This window comes from Haemaphysalis longicornis, unplaced genomic scaffold, assembly GCF_048455015.1.
Source record: "Haemaphysalis longicornis isolate Haplotype H1 unplaced genomic scaffold, Haemaphysalis longicornis Haplotype H1 scaffold_9, whole genome shotgun sequence".
NCBI lineage: Eukaryota > Metazoa > Arthropoda > Arachnida > Ixodida > Ixodidae > Haemaphysalis > Haemaphysalis longicornis.
The window spans coordinates 171,366,291-171,376,974 of record NW_027526460.1 but is presented as its reverse complement, the minus strand read 5'-3'; the positions used below and the strand labels follow the sequence as shown (position 1 = coordinate 171,376,974).

At 47.3% G+C, this 10,684-nt stretch overlaps 1 protein-coding gene across 1 annotated transcript in view; it reads right to left on the bottom strand.

The window, feature by feature from the left end:
- LOC144151501 (uncharacterized) overlaps window positions 1-10,684 on the bottom strand; it is a 210,090-nt gene that overhangs the window by 156,497 nt on the left and 42,909 nt on the right. The gene's annotated exons all lie outside the window — the stretch shown is intronic.

The following is a 10,684-nucleotide window of genomic DNA, read 5'->3' as shown; positions in this document are numbered from 1 at the left end:
TAGTTTTTCCGCTGAATTCATTTTATCAGTACTGACGAGTGTTTTTTTTTAGCATTTCAGATGCTGAGAGAGTTTAATGGAGTGCTTCACTGGTTTCATTCCACGTATAACTTGTAGCACCGGCCACGCGAAAGCCAGCCCACGGGGACAACCTTGAATGTGTCGGCCGCACATTAGTCGCATTTTTGCGATTGTACCAGTACTTTAAATGGGGAAGACGTTTTTTTAAATGTAAAACGCGCAGACAAAATTTTTAGAGCCCAAAACGGTGTCAGCTTAATACAAATTTATTGACACAGCACATTGATTACAGAGCGTCACATTTTTTACAAAACACAGGGTTTCACCCTCTTGACTTTGTTGGGAGTTCATTGCAGAGCACCACATTTTTTACAAAACACAGGGTTTCACCCTCTTGACTTTTTTGGGACTAACAGACTGATTTAACCCTTTGAGCAAGAAGTGGACACGCGTGATGCAGTAAAACCTAGCCACCGATCCTGTTAGAGCAGTTGCGTGCTCACTGCAGCCAATCTGGGGCACGTTGGTAGCTAAAAGCAAGAGACAGACAACCGATTTTTGTCGAGTATATATTCTCTACCCCAAATGAAAGGGCATCACTTAAAGCACCTTGACGAGAAACGGTTTTGCTGATAACGCCCTAGAACTTTTTAAATCGAATTTTTTGATCTACGAGCCGTATGTGTCCCTCCCAAAACTAATGCTGGCAACCATGACATAGAGTAGCTCGGCAACATACTTTTGTCTGTATGCGAAATAAAAAACGATATTTAAGAACTTGTTCCCAGCTAAAAAACAGTTTGAATAGCAGGCTTTCCTGTTCCTTTATGTGTTTTTTAATGCATCGGTCTATTTTGCATGAATGCGCCATCTGTTGGGATAGACGATAGGTAGAATCTGGCTTCACGTTGTGGAGGCGGGAAGTTCGATTCTCCCCCCGGGCACGACGTTTTTTTTTTTTTTTTTTAAAGCTGCCGTTGGCGTATTTGGAAACTGAAATCAAATATTTTGGCAGAACAAGCGTCGCTGACTCAGGCAGAATCGTCAAAGCTCCTTCGCTGGGTCTGTTTACTGAACGCGGCCGTTGATTCTCGGCATGGAGGCTCAGTTAGCCACACTGAGAGGCATGCTGAGAGGCACCCAGCGACGGCGGGCGGCGTGCCTTTAAAAATTTCAGAATAATGTTTAGAAATACATACACAATTTAACCTTGCACAAATACTTGTGTTGAAGGTTTTCAATACGCAAATAAACGTTTCAGCAGTTACAGTAGCTGCTAGGTTTGCAGGTCACGTGACAGGGACACATAACGTAGTGTCAAGTTTCGACACTACGGACCGCCACCCTTCCGATTTCAGGAAGTTTGCTGCCAAATTAAAATTATTTCCGCCAGTGTGTTTAGAAATTGCTTGTGGTTATCGGGCTATATAAAACGCTGGCTTTCATATGAGCTAGAGAACATATACGCGACAAAAATCGGTTGTCTGTCCCTTTAACCACTTTGGTGTGCAGTCGTGTAGTGCTAAATGCATGCGTGAGCCTGTTCTCAAGGGTCTGAATGAGATTGTACAGACACACTGATGGGTACAGAAGCCCGCCCATGTCCCACTGTTTACAAGCTTCTGCAGGCAATTGGTGTGGCACACTTTCTCTCGTTACAAGGCAGGCATCCTTACAAGCCTTGCAATCAGTTAAAAGGATGCGCTTTCTGGCTACGTAGCCCGCCACGTAATAAACTAGGCGGGCATCACTGCGTTCCTCCACATAGCCCACATGGTCTACGGCAACTTCTGCTGCTTCGCCAGGTAGTGCAGTGTCGTCCGCTGTTTCATTTTCTGGGAGCAGCTGCTCCTCGGAAAGCAGGGACTCCAGAAGTCCAGGTGAGACGTTTCCTCCTTTGGGGCTCCTCGCCAAGCTGTAAAAGCTTATGCACCTGCATACACGCAAATAAATTAGACAAATTTACACTTTTGATTACCTGCATTGTATTTCAATGATAGTGTGAAATGCATAAGCATACTTGATGATGACGATGAACTGTGCAGGAGTAGGGTGGTCGTTGGCGCCGCTACTCTGTCTTACAATGCCAAAGGAACGCTCCAAGCAGTCCGAGCTGAGGCGGGAGGTCATCAAAAACCTGAACCCAACCTTTTCAGTAAGGTACTTCAAAAGGTCCTTAGTAGCGTGAAGGGTTACACGCAAACCTTCTGATGTGCTCTGGCTTAAGAAGCCGAGGCCTTTTGCATGGGATTCCCATTTATCTAGGAAGGCTAGGAAGCTGTCAATTGTAGCTTCCTTAGCACTGCCAGGTCTGAAACACACACACAAAAAATTTACCATCGGCACATGAAAATGAGCGGTTACTGTGTACACACCTCAAAGCTTCTGCTGGAAACCGTGAAGTCATGGCTTCAATTGTTTGAGCCATCACGTCAATGAACACCCTCGTTGGCTCCAGATTTTTGTATTGTCGCTCTATTTCTTCCTTGTGAAGATCCATTGCGTGCACAACTGTTTTGTTGAAAACGTTGAACGCCAGATTTACCCGCATCTTTTCAAATCCACTTGGATAAATGTGCGAGCGTGTCAACTTGGGTGCCGCCCTCAATGTTAAGGCACTGCTGTCGGTCTTCCAGGTTGTTGAAACATGCTCCCAGTGAGCCTGCAATATTTCATAATGGTTATTAAATTAGCTGCTTATCAGGTGCCCCACATATCAAGTAATGAAGACAGTAAAGTGACATGCATACTCGGCCATTGTGTGTCTCAAAACCGTGCTTCATCATTGTGTTTCGCACACATTTCACCAGATGCGGGAAATCTGAAATGAAATGCAGGAACCGCTGCTGGTCGCATGGATGCACAACCTTGCATCGCACATCCTTAGCATTTCCATGCACACCGATCTTGTGCCACATGGAACGGTTCCATGACGCACCGTCAGTGCATATGTAGTCGACAAACAGGCCAGCTTGCTCGCATAGAAGAGTTGCCTCCAAAATTATCTTCGTTAGCGTTGGGGCCTTCACATTTTTGTTGGAAGCAAAGACACCTGAAAAAAAAATCAAGAAAGCATGCAGGAGAGCAACTACAAAAAAAACATTAGTACTTTGGCGAGTGCTGCTTACCTATAACCTGTGTCCACTTTCCCACGAAAGGCTGAAACATCACAACTAGGCCGTGATCAGCTTTTGTGTGCTTGTCTTTTGCTCCGGTGAACTGCCCCAGGTTTACGAAGCCCTCAATATCCGTTGTAGGTTTGAGGTCCAGGTGGGTTGAAAGTTTCATCTCGTCTATCACCAACCCACCATGCCTGTTCATTTCATCCATTTCGCTGGCCTTCTCCTTCACACACTGAAGAAGTTTATGGCTAAAACCATAGGATGCTTTGAAAGCCTGAAAATACAAGACAAAGATTATGAAATTATAGTCAATAAGAAAAACGCATAGCCACATACCTTGATGTACTTTTGGAGGCACACACGGCTGGGAAGTACAAGGATCTTATGGCTCCTCAAATGCTCATACAAACGTGGGCTCTTCATCCTTAATATGATACACTCCAAGAGCCATGCTTTCTCATATCGAAATCCCCGCAAGGATTTCCGCTTACATGCCTCAAAACATGCTCGGACTGCATGCTGCTGCTTTTTTGGAAGCTCCTTGATCTGAAACAAAAACACAAGCAGCAACATTTATTTAAGATGACAATTATGAAAAAGTAGAATCACTTGCCTTTGCCTCAAAGCTGGTTTTCTTTATAAAAGAATTCCGTTCTCGCAACTTTTGGACTACTTCCTGCAAGGTGTGCACCTTCCTGCTCCGCCGCCTCAAAGTGCGAACAGCACGCTTCAGTCGCCTTCCCGCAGTTTGTACCAGTGGGCGTCGTGCTTTGTTTTTCAAACGCAGTAAGCGGGCCATTAGGATTCGTCTGACTTTCCTGCACGTCAAACACCGCTGAGGCGTTCCGGTTAGTGTGGTCGACATACCTGTGGAACAAAACAGAAGCGGGTGAAGCATAAGGTACCCAAAATAAGTTTCCACACTTGCGATGCTTGAGAGGCGTGTCCCAAAAAACATACCCTGTGATATGGACCCATCGCACACAGTGGCGTACAGGCCATGTCCAGATGATGTTGTGCAGTCAGATATATCTAGTGGCTTGAACTCACTGGTCTTTCCAACTCCAGAACATACGGAGAGTTTTTCCGCATACACAAGAAGCTCTTGGGCATCTTTCTCGGACTGAATGGTACGCCGGCAGTGAAGTTGACCAGCCAGGAAAATGGTGCAGCTTGGGGAGGTTTGTGCTTCGACTTCAAACACGGCTACCTTATTGAAGGCAACTGGAGGTACTTTGTTTTTATGGTATTCAGCTGTTTGGTAGCACGCTACATTTTGGTGTTGGAACGTCTGGCGTGACCAGTATTCCGATGGCAGTTGAAGACCAAAAATGAAGTGCTTCACAGGTACTTCATCAGTCGTGTCCAGCTCGTCATCTGGAGTGGGCTCAACCGATTCGCATGCCGAATTGTCAATGTCTCTGCGACTCTTCTTTGCAGGCACAGAAGAGCTTTGTCCCACCCTCCTCTTTCTCTCTTTGGGCAAAGTCTTTGTCATGTACTTGGGAAGGTTTGGAAAAACTGTCGGAACAGCACCTTCTTTCAGGGCAGGAACATCGCGTGGCATGAAGACTTCTTTTCCGTCCACGATGTGCACGAAGTTTTTCATGACGAACCTGCAGAAGTATTAAAAAGTGAGCATAGCCTCTATTTGAACAAAACTTCCCAGATTTAGAAGCAATGACTTAACAGTGCAACTACTGCAACTTAAGAAGCAAACACGCGTCTAGCCCCCACAATGCGTTCACGCGAGCATACCTCAACGTGTTATATAGAAACGTTGAAATACGTGCGAACGTACCTTGGGTCGAAATGTCTTTCGCAAACCGCAGAATTCTCTTGTAGCGGCTTGTCGGCCCTTGGTATGGCCCGTGCCCACTTCTCAAATTCATCTTTGCGGGCAGGGGCACGGAACAGTGACACTTTTTGTCCGCACGACTTGTAGCCGCCGTCACAACCTGGCACAAAACACCACCTTTGAGTTTTTTTCTTCGCCGTTGGCGGCATTGTTCAGAGCGTGTCAAGGAGCACCGACAGCCGCTCACACCACCTACTTTGAAGAATTAAGAAAACGCGATAAAAACGGAGCTGTACACTACACACGAACGCGAGCTACCTAGCACGGCGCCGCCGTGGCCTACGAGACCGACGAGACGGGCATACGGGCTGACGGCGCCCCAGACGGAAGCGCCGAATTTTCCCCCAGTGGCAGGAACGCGCAGAGGGGCCTCGTCAGGCAAGGCTGGCGACGCCATGCTCTTCACACCCTACCAGGGGAGTGAAACTCAGTGTTGCCAACCAATTTCGACCAGATCGCCCCTAACCGCAACGTTTATAGATACTTTTTCAGTTCCGAATCTCCCCGCCGCGGCCATGGAGAGAAGGCGGCCACCGCGACTCTCGCCACCGCGGCGCTGCGGTTGCGAGTTGCGCTAGAAGAGCGAGCGTCGTCTGCTAGCGGGCAGCTTTCCGCTTCGCATCTCCGGTCCTCGCCACTACTAGCAGCGTACTGCATAAGAAATCTGTTCGCGGACGTTGTTCATCATTTTGTTGAGGCCGTTGCAGTTCGAGATCTATTTGAAACGGACAGTATTATGCAAGGAGTCGTGTACGTACGCCCAGGGATTTTAAGCGGTGGCTAAAATATCAACAACGACAGCATTTTAAATGAACGATCGCGTAGCAGTGGCTGTCAAGCGGGCACACAAATTATCTTGCTATGCCAATTGGGCAAATTTATTGCATCACGAATGATATTTCCTCACACGACTGTTAGAGCAGCTTCCCGTTTCGTGGACAACACACGTGATATCGTCCCTCACAACAACGTTCAGGATTGTGTAGGCCCCCGCTTTCATTCCGCGGCCACGTAAAAAACAATTTGCCGACGCTGCCTCGAGTTCTTTTTTTAGTTCTGCCGTTCTCCAGTTGGCTGGGAGCCGTATTGCCGCAATATTCTCGACTATCTGAGCAAAATCAGTGCACTGCAGGAAAACAGGCGCCTCATGGTTGGACAACTCCTCTTGTCGCTCTGTGGGCAAGTTCTCTCCTTTTGTAATCACCTATCTCGTGTGCAGACGCTGCCTTTCTCTTTTTCGGAGATCGCCGCCGAGTCTGCTTCCTCAACAAGTTGCTGGGACGGTTGCGAAAGTTAACGGAAACTGCATCGTTCTTTAATGCCCAGTAAGCCCGGTCGATCTCGACGACTTTGCGTACGTTAGTGATACCTATACGTCTTCGCAACGTCCTTTTCGAGAAAATGAAGTCCACATACCTTTCGCGTTTTGCTTAGCTCTTTGTGCGCGCAGGGAATCGCTATGGGGTGAGAAGCTACGTGGCGGCGCTAAAAAGTGACGCTTCTGAGTGTTGCTTCTGTATCTGCTCGTACAGCCAGATGCGGAGCACGTTGGCATTGCGGTAAGCCAGGCTCATCAAAGAAACCACAGCGTGTTGACGGAGTCAAGAAAATCCTCGATGAAATCGGCACTGTTCAATAGTCGAATCTAACTACAGTCGAACCTAACTACAGTCGAACCTCACAAACTGAACGCACTGAAAGGGCAAGGTTCAGGCACAGGGGTAAAAAACAAACGCAAGCCAAAGGAAGAAACTTGTAGAGACACCATACGCCGAAACTTTGAGCTCAGCCGACTAGAGCACGCGTATATATGCTCCCAAGCAGCAGAAATTGCCAAGCCCAAGCATGGCAAAACATCAGTGGCCAATGTGTCCGAGCTTGGCAATACCTCGGCCGCCAATATTGGCTGGTGTTTGGGAAAGGTGACAAGCCAACAATTGGCCAAGCCCTGGAAGGCCAATATTGGACAACGCTTGGCAAAGTACCTTGCCATGATAATGCCAATGGCTGGACCCCACGCTATTTTCATGCACATTTTTGGCTTTGTGGCCAGTCCTTATGACCAATGCTTATTTTACGAGTTGCCTCGCGGCCCGATTTCTGCTTTATACATGCCAGTATACAGGAAATTATTAAACGAGTGCGCATTATTTATTTAATGCGCACTCGTTAAATAATTTCCTGTACAATGGCATGTATAAAACAGAAATGGGACCGCGAGGCACAATACGCAAACTGCATCAACTTTGCGAAGCAATTATACATACGTGACTTGCCAAAAACAATTGAGCAACACAACACACCGGGTCTCTCTGTGTAGCTTTTTTATTATGCACATCAAATATAGGAGAATTCTGACTTAACAGTGGCAAGAATACGAACACAAACATGAAAGCAAACACAAATAACAGTCGAGAAAAAATTTTAAAAAGCGCTGCTCATGAAGCGCGAACCGATTATCATTCGTTTAACTGCTTGAGATGCCTACAATACAGAAGCATTCAGGTAAATGAAAACAGGACCCTCATTCCCGGTAATTCGCCGACCTGCCAAGACCACAATATGTTTTTGAACAGTACTATTGTAGAATAGCCCAGCTTGGAAAGCTTGTCACTGCTGCATCCGCCACTTGTCCACGGGAAACACCTGTGCGTCGTAGCGCCTGTAATAAGTAAAAAAAAAATAGTTCACTATAATGCTAAATTCAAGGCTGATTACTGAATACAGCACCTATACAAGCCTTACAACATGTCCGTGTGAAAATATTCAGCCTAAAGTTCTAGCTTGTTAACACTCGCTATGAAACATAAAACGTACTGCACTATTCATTTTTCAATACTGCGTTTTACGGTAGCAGTTATTTTGCTCGTTCTTGAGAAAACAGTCCGGAATTTCGCCGAAAATGGGCTTCACTCTTATTGCAGTAGCGCAAAGTAATATAAAAAGTCCAATAGACAAAGTGACACGCCAGCGGTTCCGTGAAATTTTGTTGTGCCTTCGCTCACTTCTGCCCCGTCAGACGCGGAAGACGCGAACGGAACCCACGGAGAATCCCAGAGGTAGTGTAATTACTTTGTCGCTCGACAATACCTTTACATTGCTCAAGAAAATAATCAAACGAAAGCTTCATTTATAGCTAGAGTTTAACTAAGCCAGCTTAATACATCCGCAACTCTTATACGGCACACGAGTCTTGCTTCAACGCATGCTGAACGTCGTGAAACTGCAGTGGGAGCACGGCTGCTTGTTCGGAAAACACAAAGACGGAAAAAGGATAGCTAGAACTGGCGTCACACAATTGGAAGCACATGTAAGGGACCACTTTTTTCTTCGCAAGAACCAACAACATAACACTAAGCAGCACTCGCGAGCGCCAGTTATAAACGACAGCTGAAGGTTTGGCGGGAACTAGCGCGAGCACTCCCGCACCGCGAAAATAAAAATGAAATGGTGACTTACGTTTTCAGCGGCGGCCGTAGCAGGCAAACGATGTTATTCCACCAGTCAGGTATACTTCACACAGCCACCGACACCAAAACGCACCTCACAGACACGTACAGGAGTGCTACCGCAGTTTCAATGCCACAAAAGAGACGGAGCCTCGGCTTCACCGGCTCCGCCGCACCGCCGCGGGTTCAAAGAACGCGCAAAGGCACAACGCTGAAGTAGTTCGACGGTCACCGTTGTGTTAGGTAACACAAATGACCAATTCCTACTGAACGTTTAACACTCTCTCTCACGCTGTTTTGAATAAGCTGCACTTTAGTTTAAGTACGCTTTGTTTCGTGCCACCGTGCTGTGGCTCTTTAGGTAACTACTTTTTGCTGCGTTGCGGCCTGTTCACGGCGCTCTAACCGTCGTTATCCGTTGGGGGACCGCCGCGGGCAACGACCGCAGTGCTGCCCTCGAGTGGTGCTGCTTGCGCGCCGGGTGCGCATGTACACACGCAAAATAACGCACACGAGTGCTCTACAGTGAGACTTCATGCAACAATATGCAACAACAGGCAAGGCTGTCGGCATTTACACCTGCCAATACTTTTTATTTAAATGTGTTACTTGACACAACCTTGAAAATGATTTGGAACTACTTTTTTTGTTGTGCGCTGCGCGTGAAAACAAATTCAAAAACACGCAAACTTCAGTAATATTTTGAGTGAACTTGAGTGGTCATTCAACTAACGAGAAAATGCCAAGACGTGCGTAAAGGCACTCATAAATACCTGCGTCACATATAGGCTACTACTCTTCATAAAATTTTATGATCAAAAATTATGTCTGAATGAGCGCGCTGTCCAGTGTGATTTTTTGCGCACCGGCCAATGCGTGTCCTCAAGGCCGGTCGTATAGCGCTCGTTGTCCACGAATGGCTTTTGCGTACAGGCCGGCGTCTGGCCAAGCTATCGGCTGTCCAGTGTGATTTTTTGCGCACCGGCCAATGCTTGTCCTCAAGGCCGGTCGTATAGCGCTCGTTGTCCACGAATGGCTTTTGCGTACAGGCCGACGTCTGGCCAAGCTATCGGAAGCCAAAGGGAAGCCAAGGGGCGTCCAATGATTGGCTATCGGCCAATGCTGCTTGGGCTCTTCTGGGGGAGTGGACTTGGAATAACCACTGCAAGGGGCAAAAAAAAATTTATTGCCTTCTGTTTATTGTAGTAGTTTGCTTCCAAGGATGCGCCAAATTACCAGATGCGTGCGCCCACCCACGCACGCACAGCAAACGTGCGGAGCGCTTAACTAGAAAAAGTGCTTTTTGCCTTCCTGCTCCGCTCGAAAGGAAAAGATAACTGAAACCGCATGTGAGCGCCGGGATGTCAGCACGCAAGAAAATTTAGCTCGGTGCGCTTGAACCTAGAACAGGCACGCAGAAGAATAATCAGCACCACATGAGAGCGTCGACTTGGCGGAGCGCGCGTGCAATGCCGTGCAAACAAAGCGCGCGCGAGAGAGAGATAGAGAGAGAAAAGAATGGCAGAAAAATATAATACAACCCTCAAGAAAAAAAAAAAAAAAACTACGTAGCGTAACACGTTACGTAGGGTTGGTGGTCACACGATTTTTTTCGCTGTTGGACGCCTCCCAAGAGAAAATATTCTGCTGGTTTCTGCTGGTCCCCGTTGAGGTGGTTTATGGCCAAATTCCCAGCTGGGACCAGCAGGCTGTTGGTCCCCATTGGGACCAGCAAGCAGTTGGGAGCAGCAGGCTGTTGGTCCCAGCAGGCTATTGGTCCCCGTTGGGACCCACAGGCTTGCTGCTGCCAGATAGAATTAGTCACTTCGTGGGTAAAATATATATCGCCAGTGGCATGTGCCTCCAGCTAGAACAGCATGATGTACACATTACACATGATGCATTCAGATGCATTTTATTTACCAGCAAATGTTGCAACTGCCATGCACACTTCCCTTGTCGTTTTTACAGCGAATTAATTTCCTGGCGTCTTGAACACCTCTGGACAACTTATACAATGGATACTGAACAGCAATTTATATCAGAACGGCATTCACCTTTGCACAGCAAGCGATGCAGGTAGCGTCTTTTCGTAGTCATCAGGCATTTAGTACACAGGACACACGACCTCTAACAAAGACACACGAAGCGGCGAGTCCTACGCCCCACACCATGACGCCGCGACATGCGGCCGTGTTCACGCTCACAAAAGTTCGGTGGGCAAAAAAAAAAAA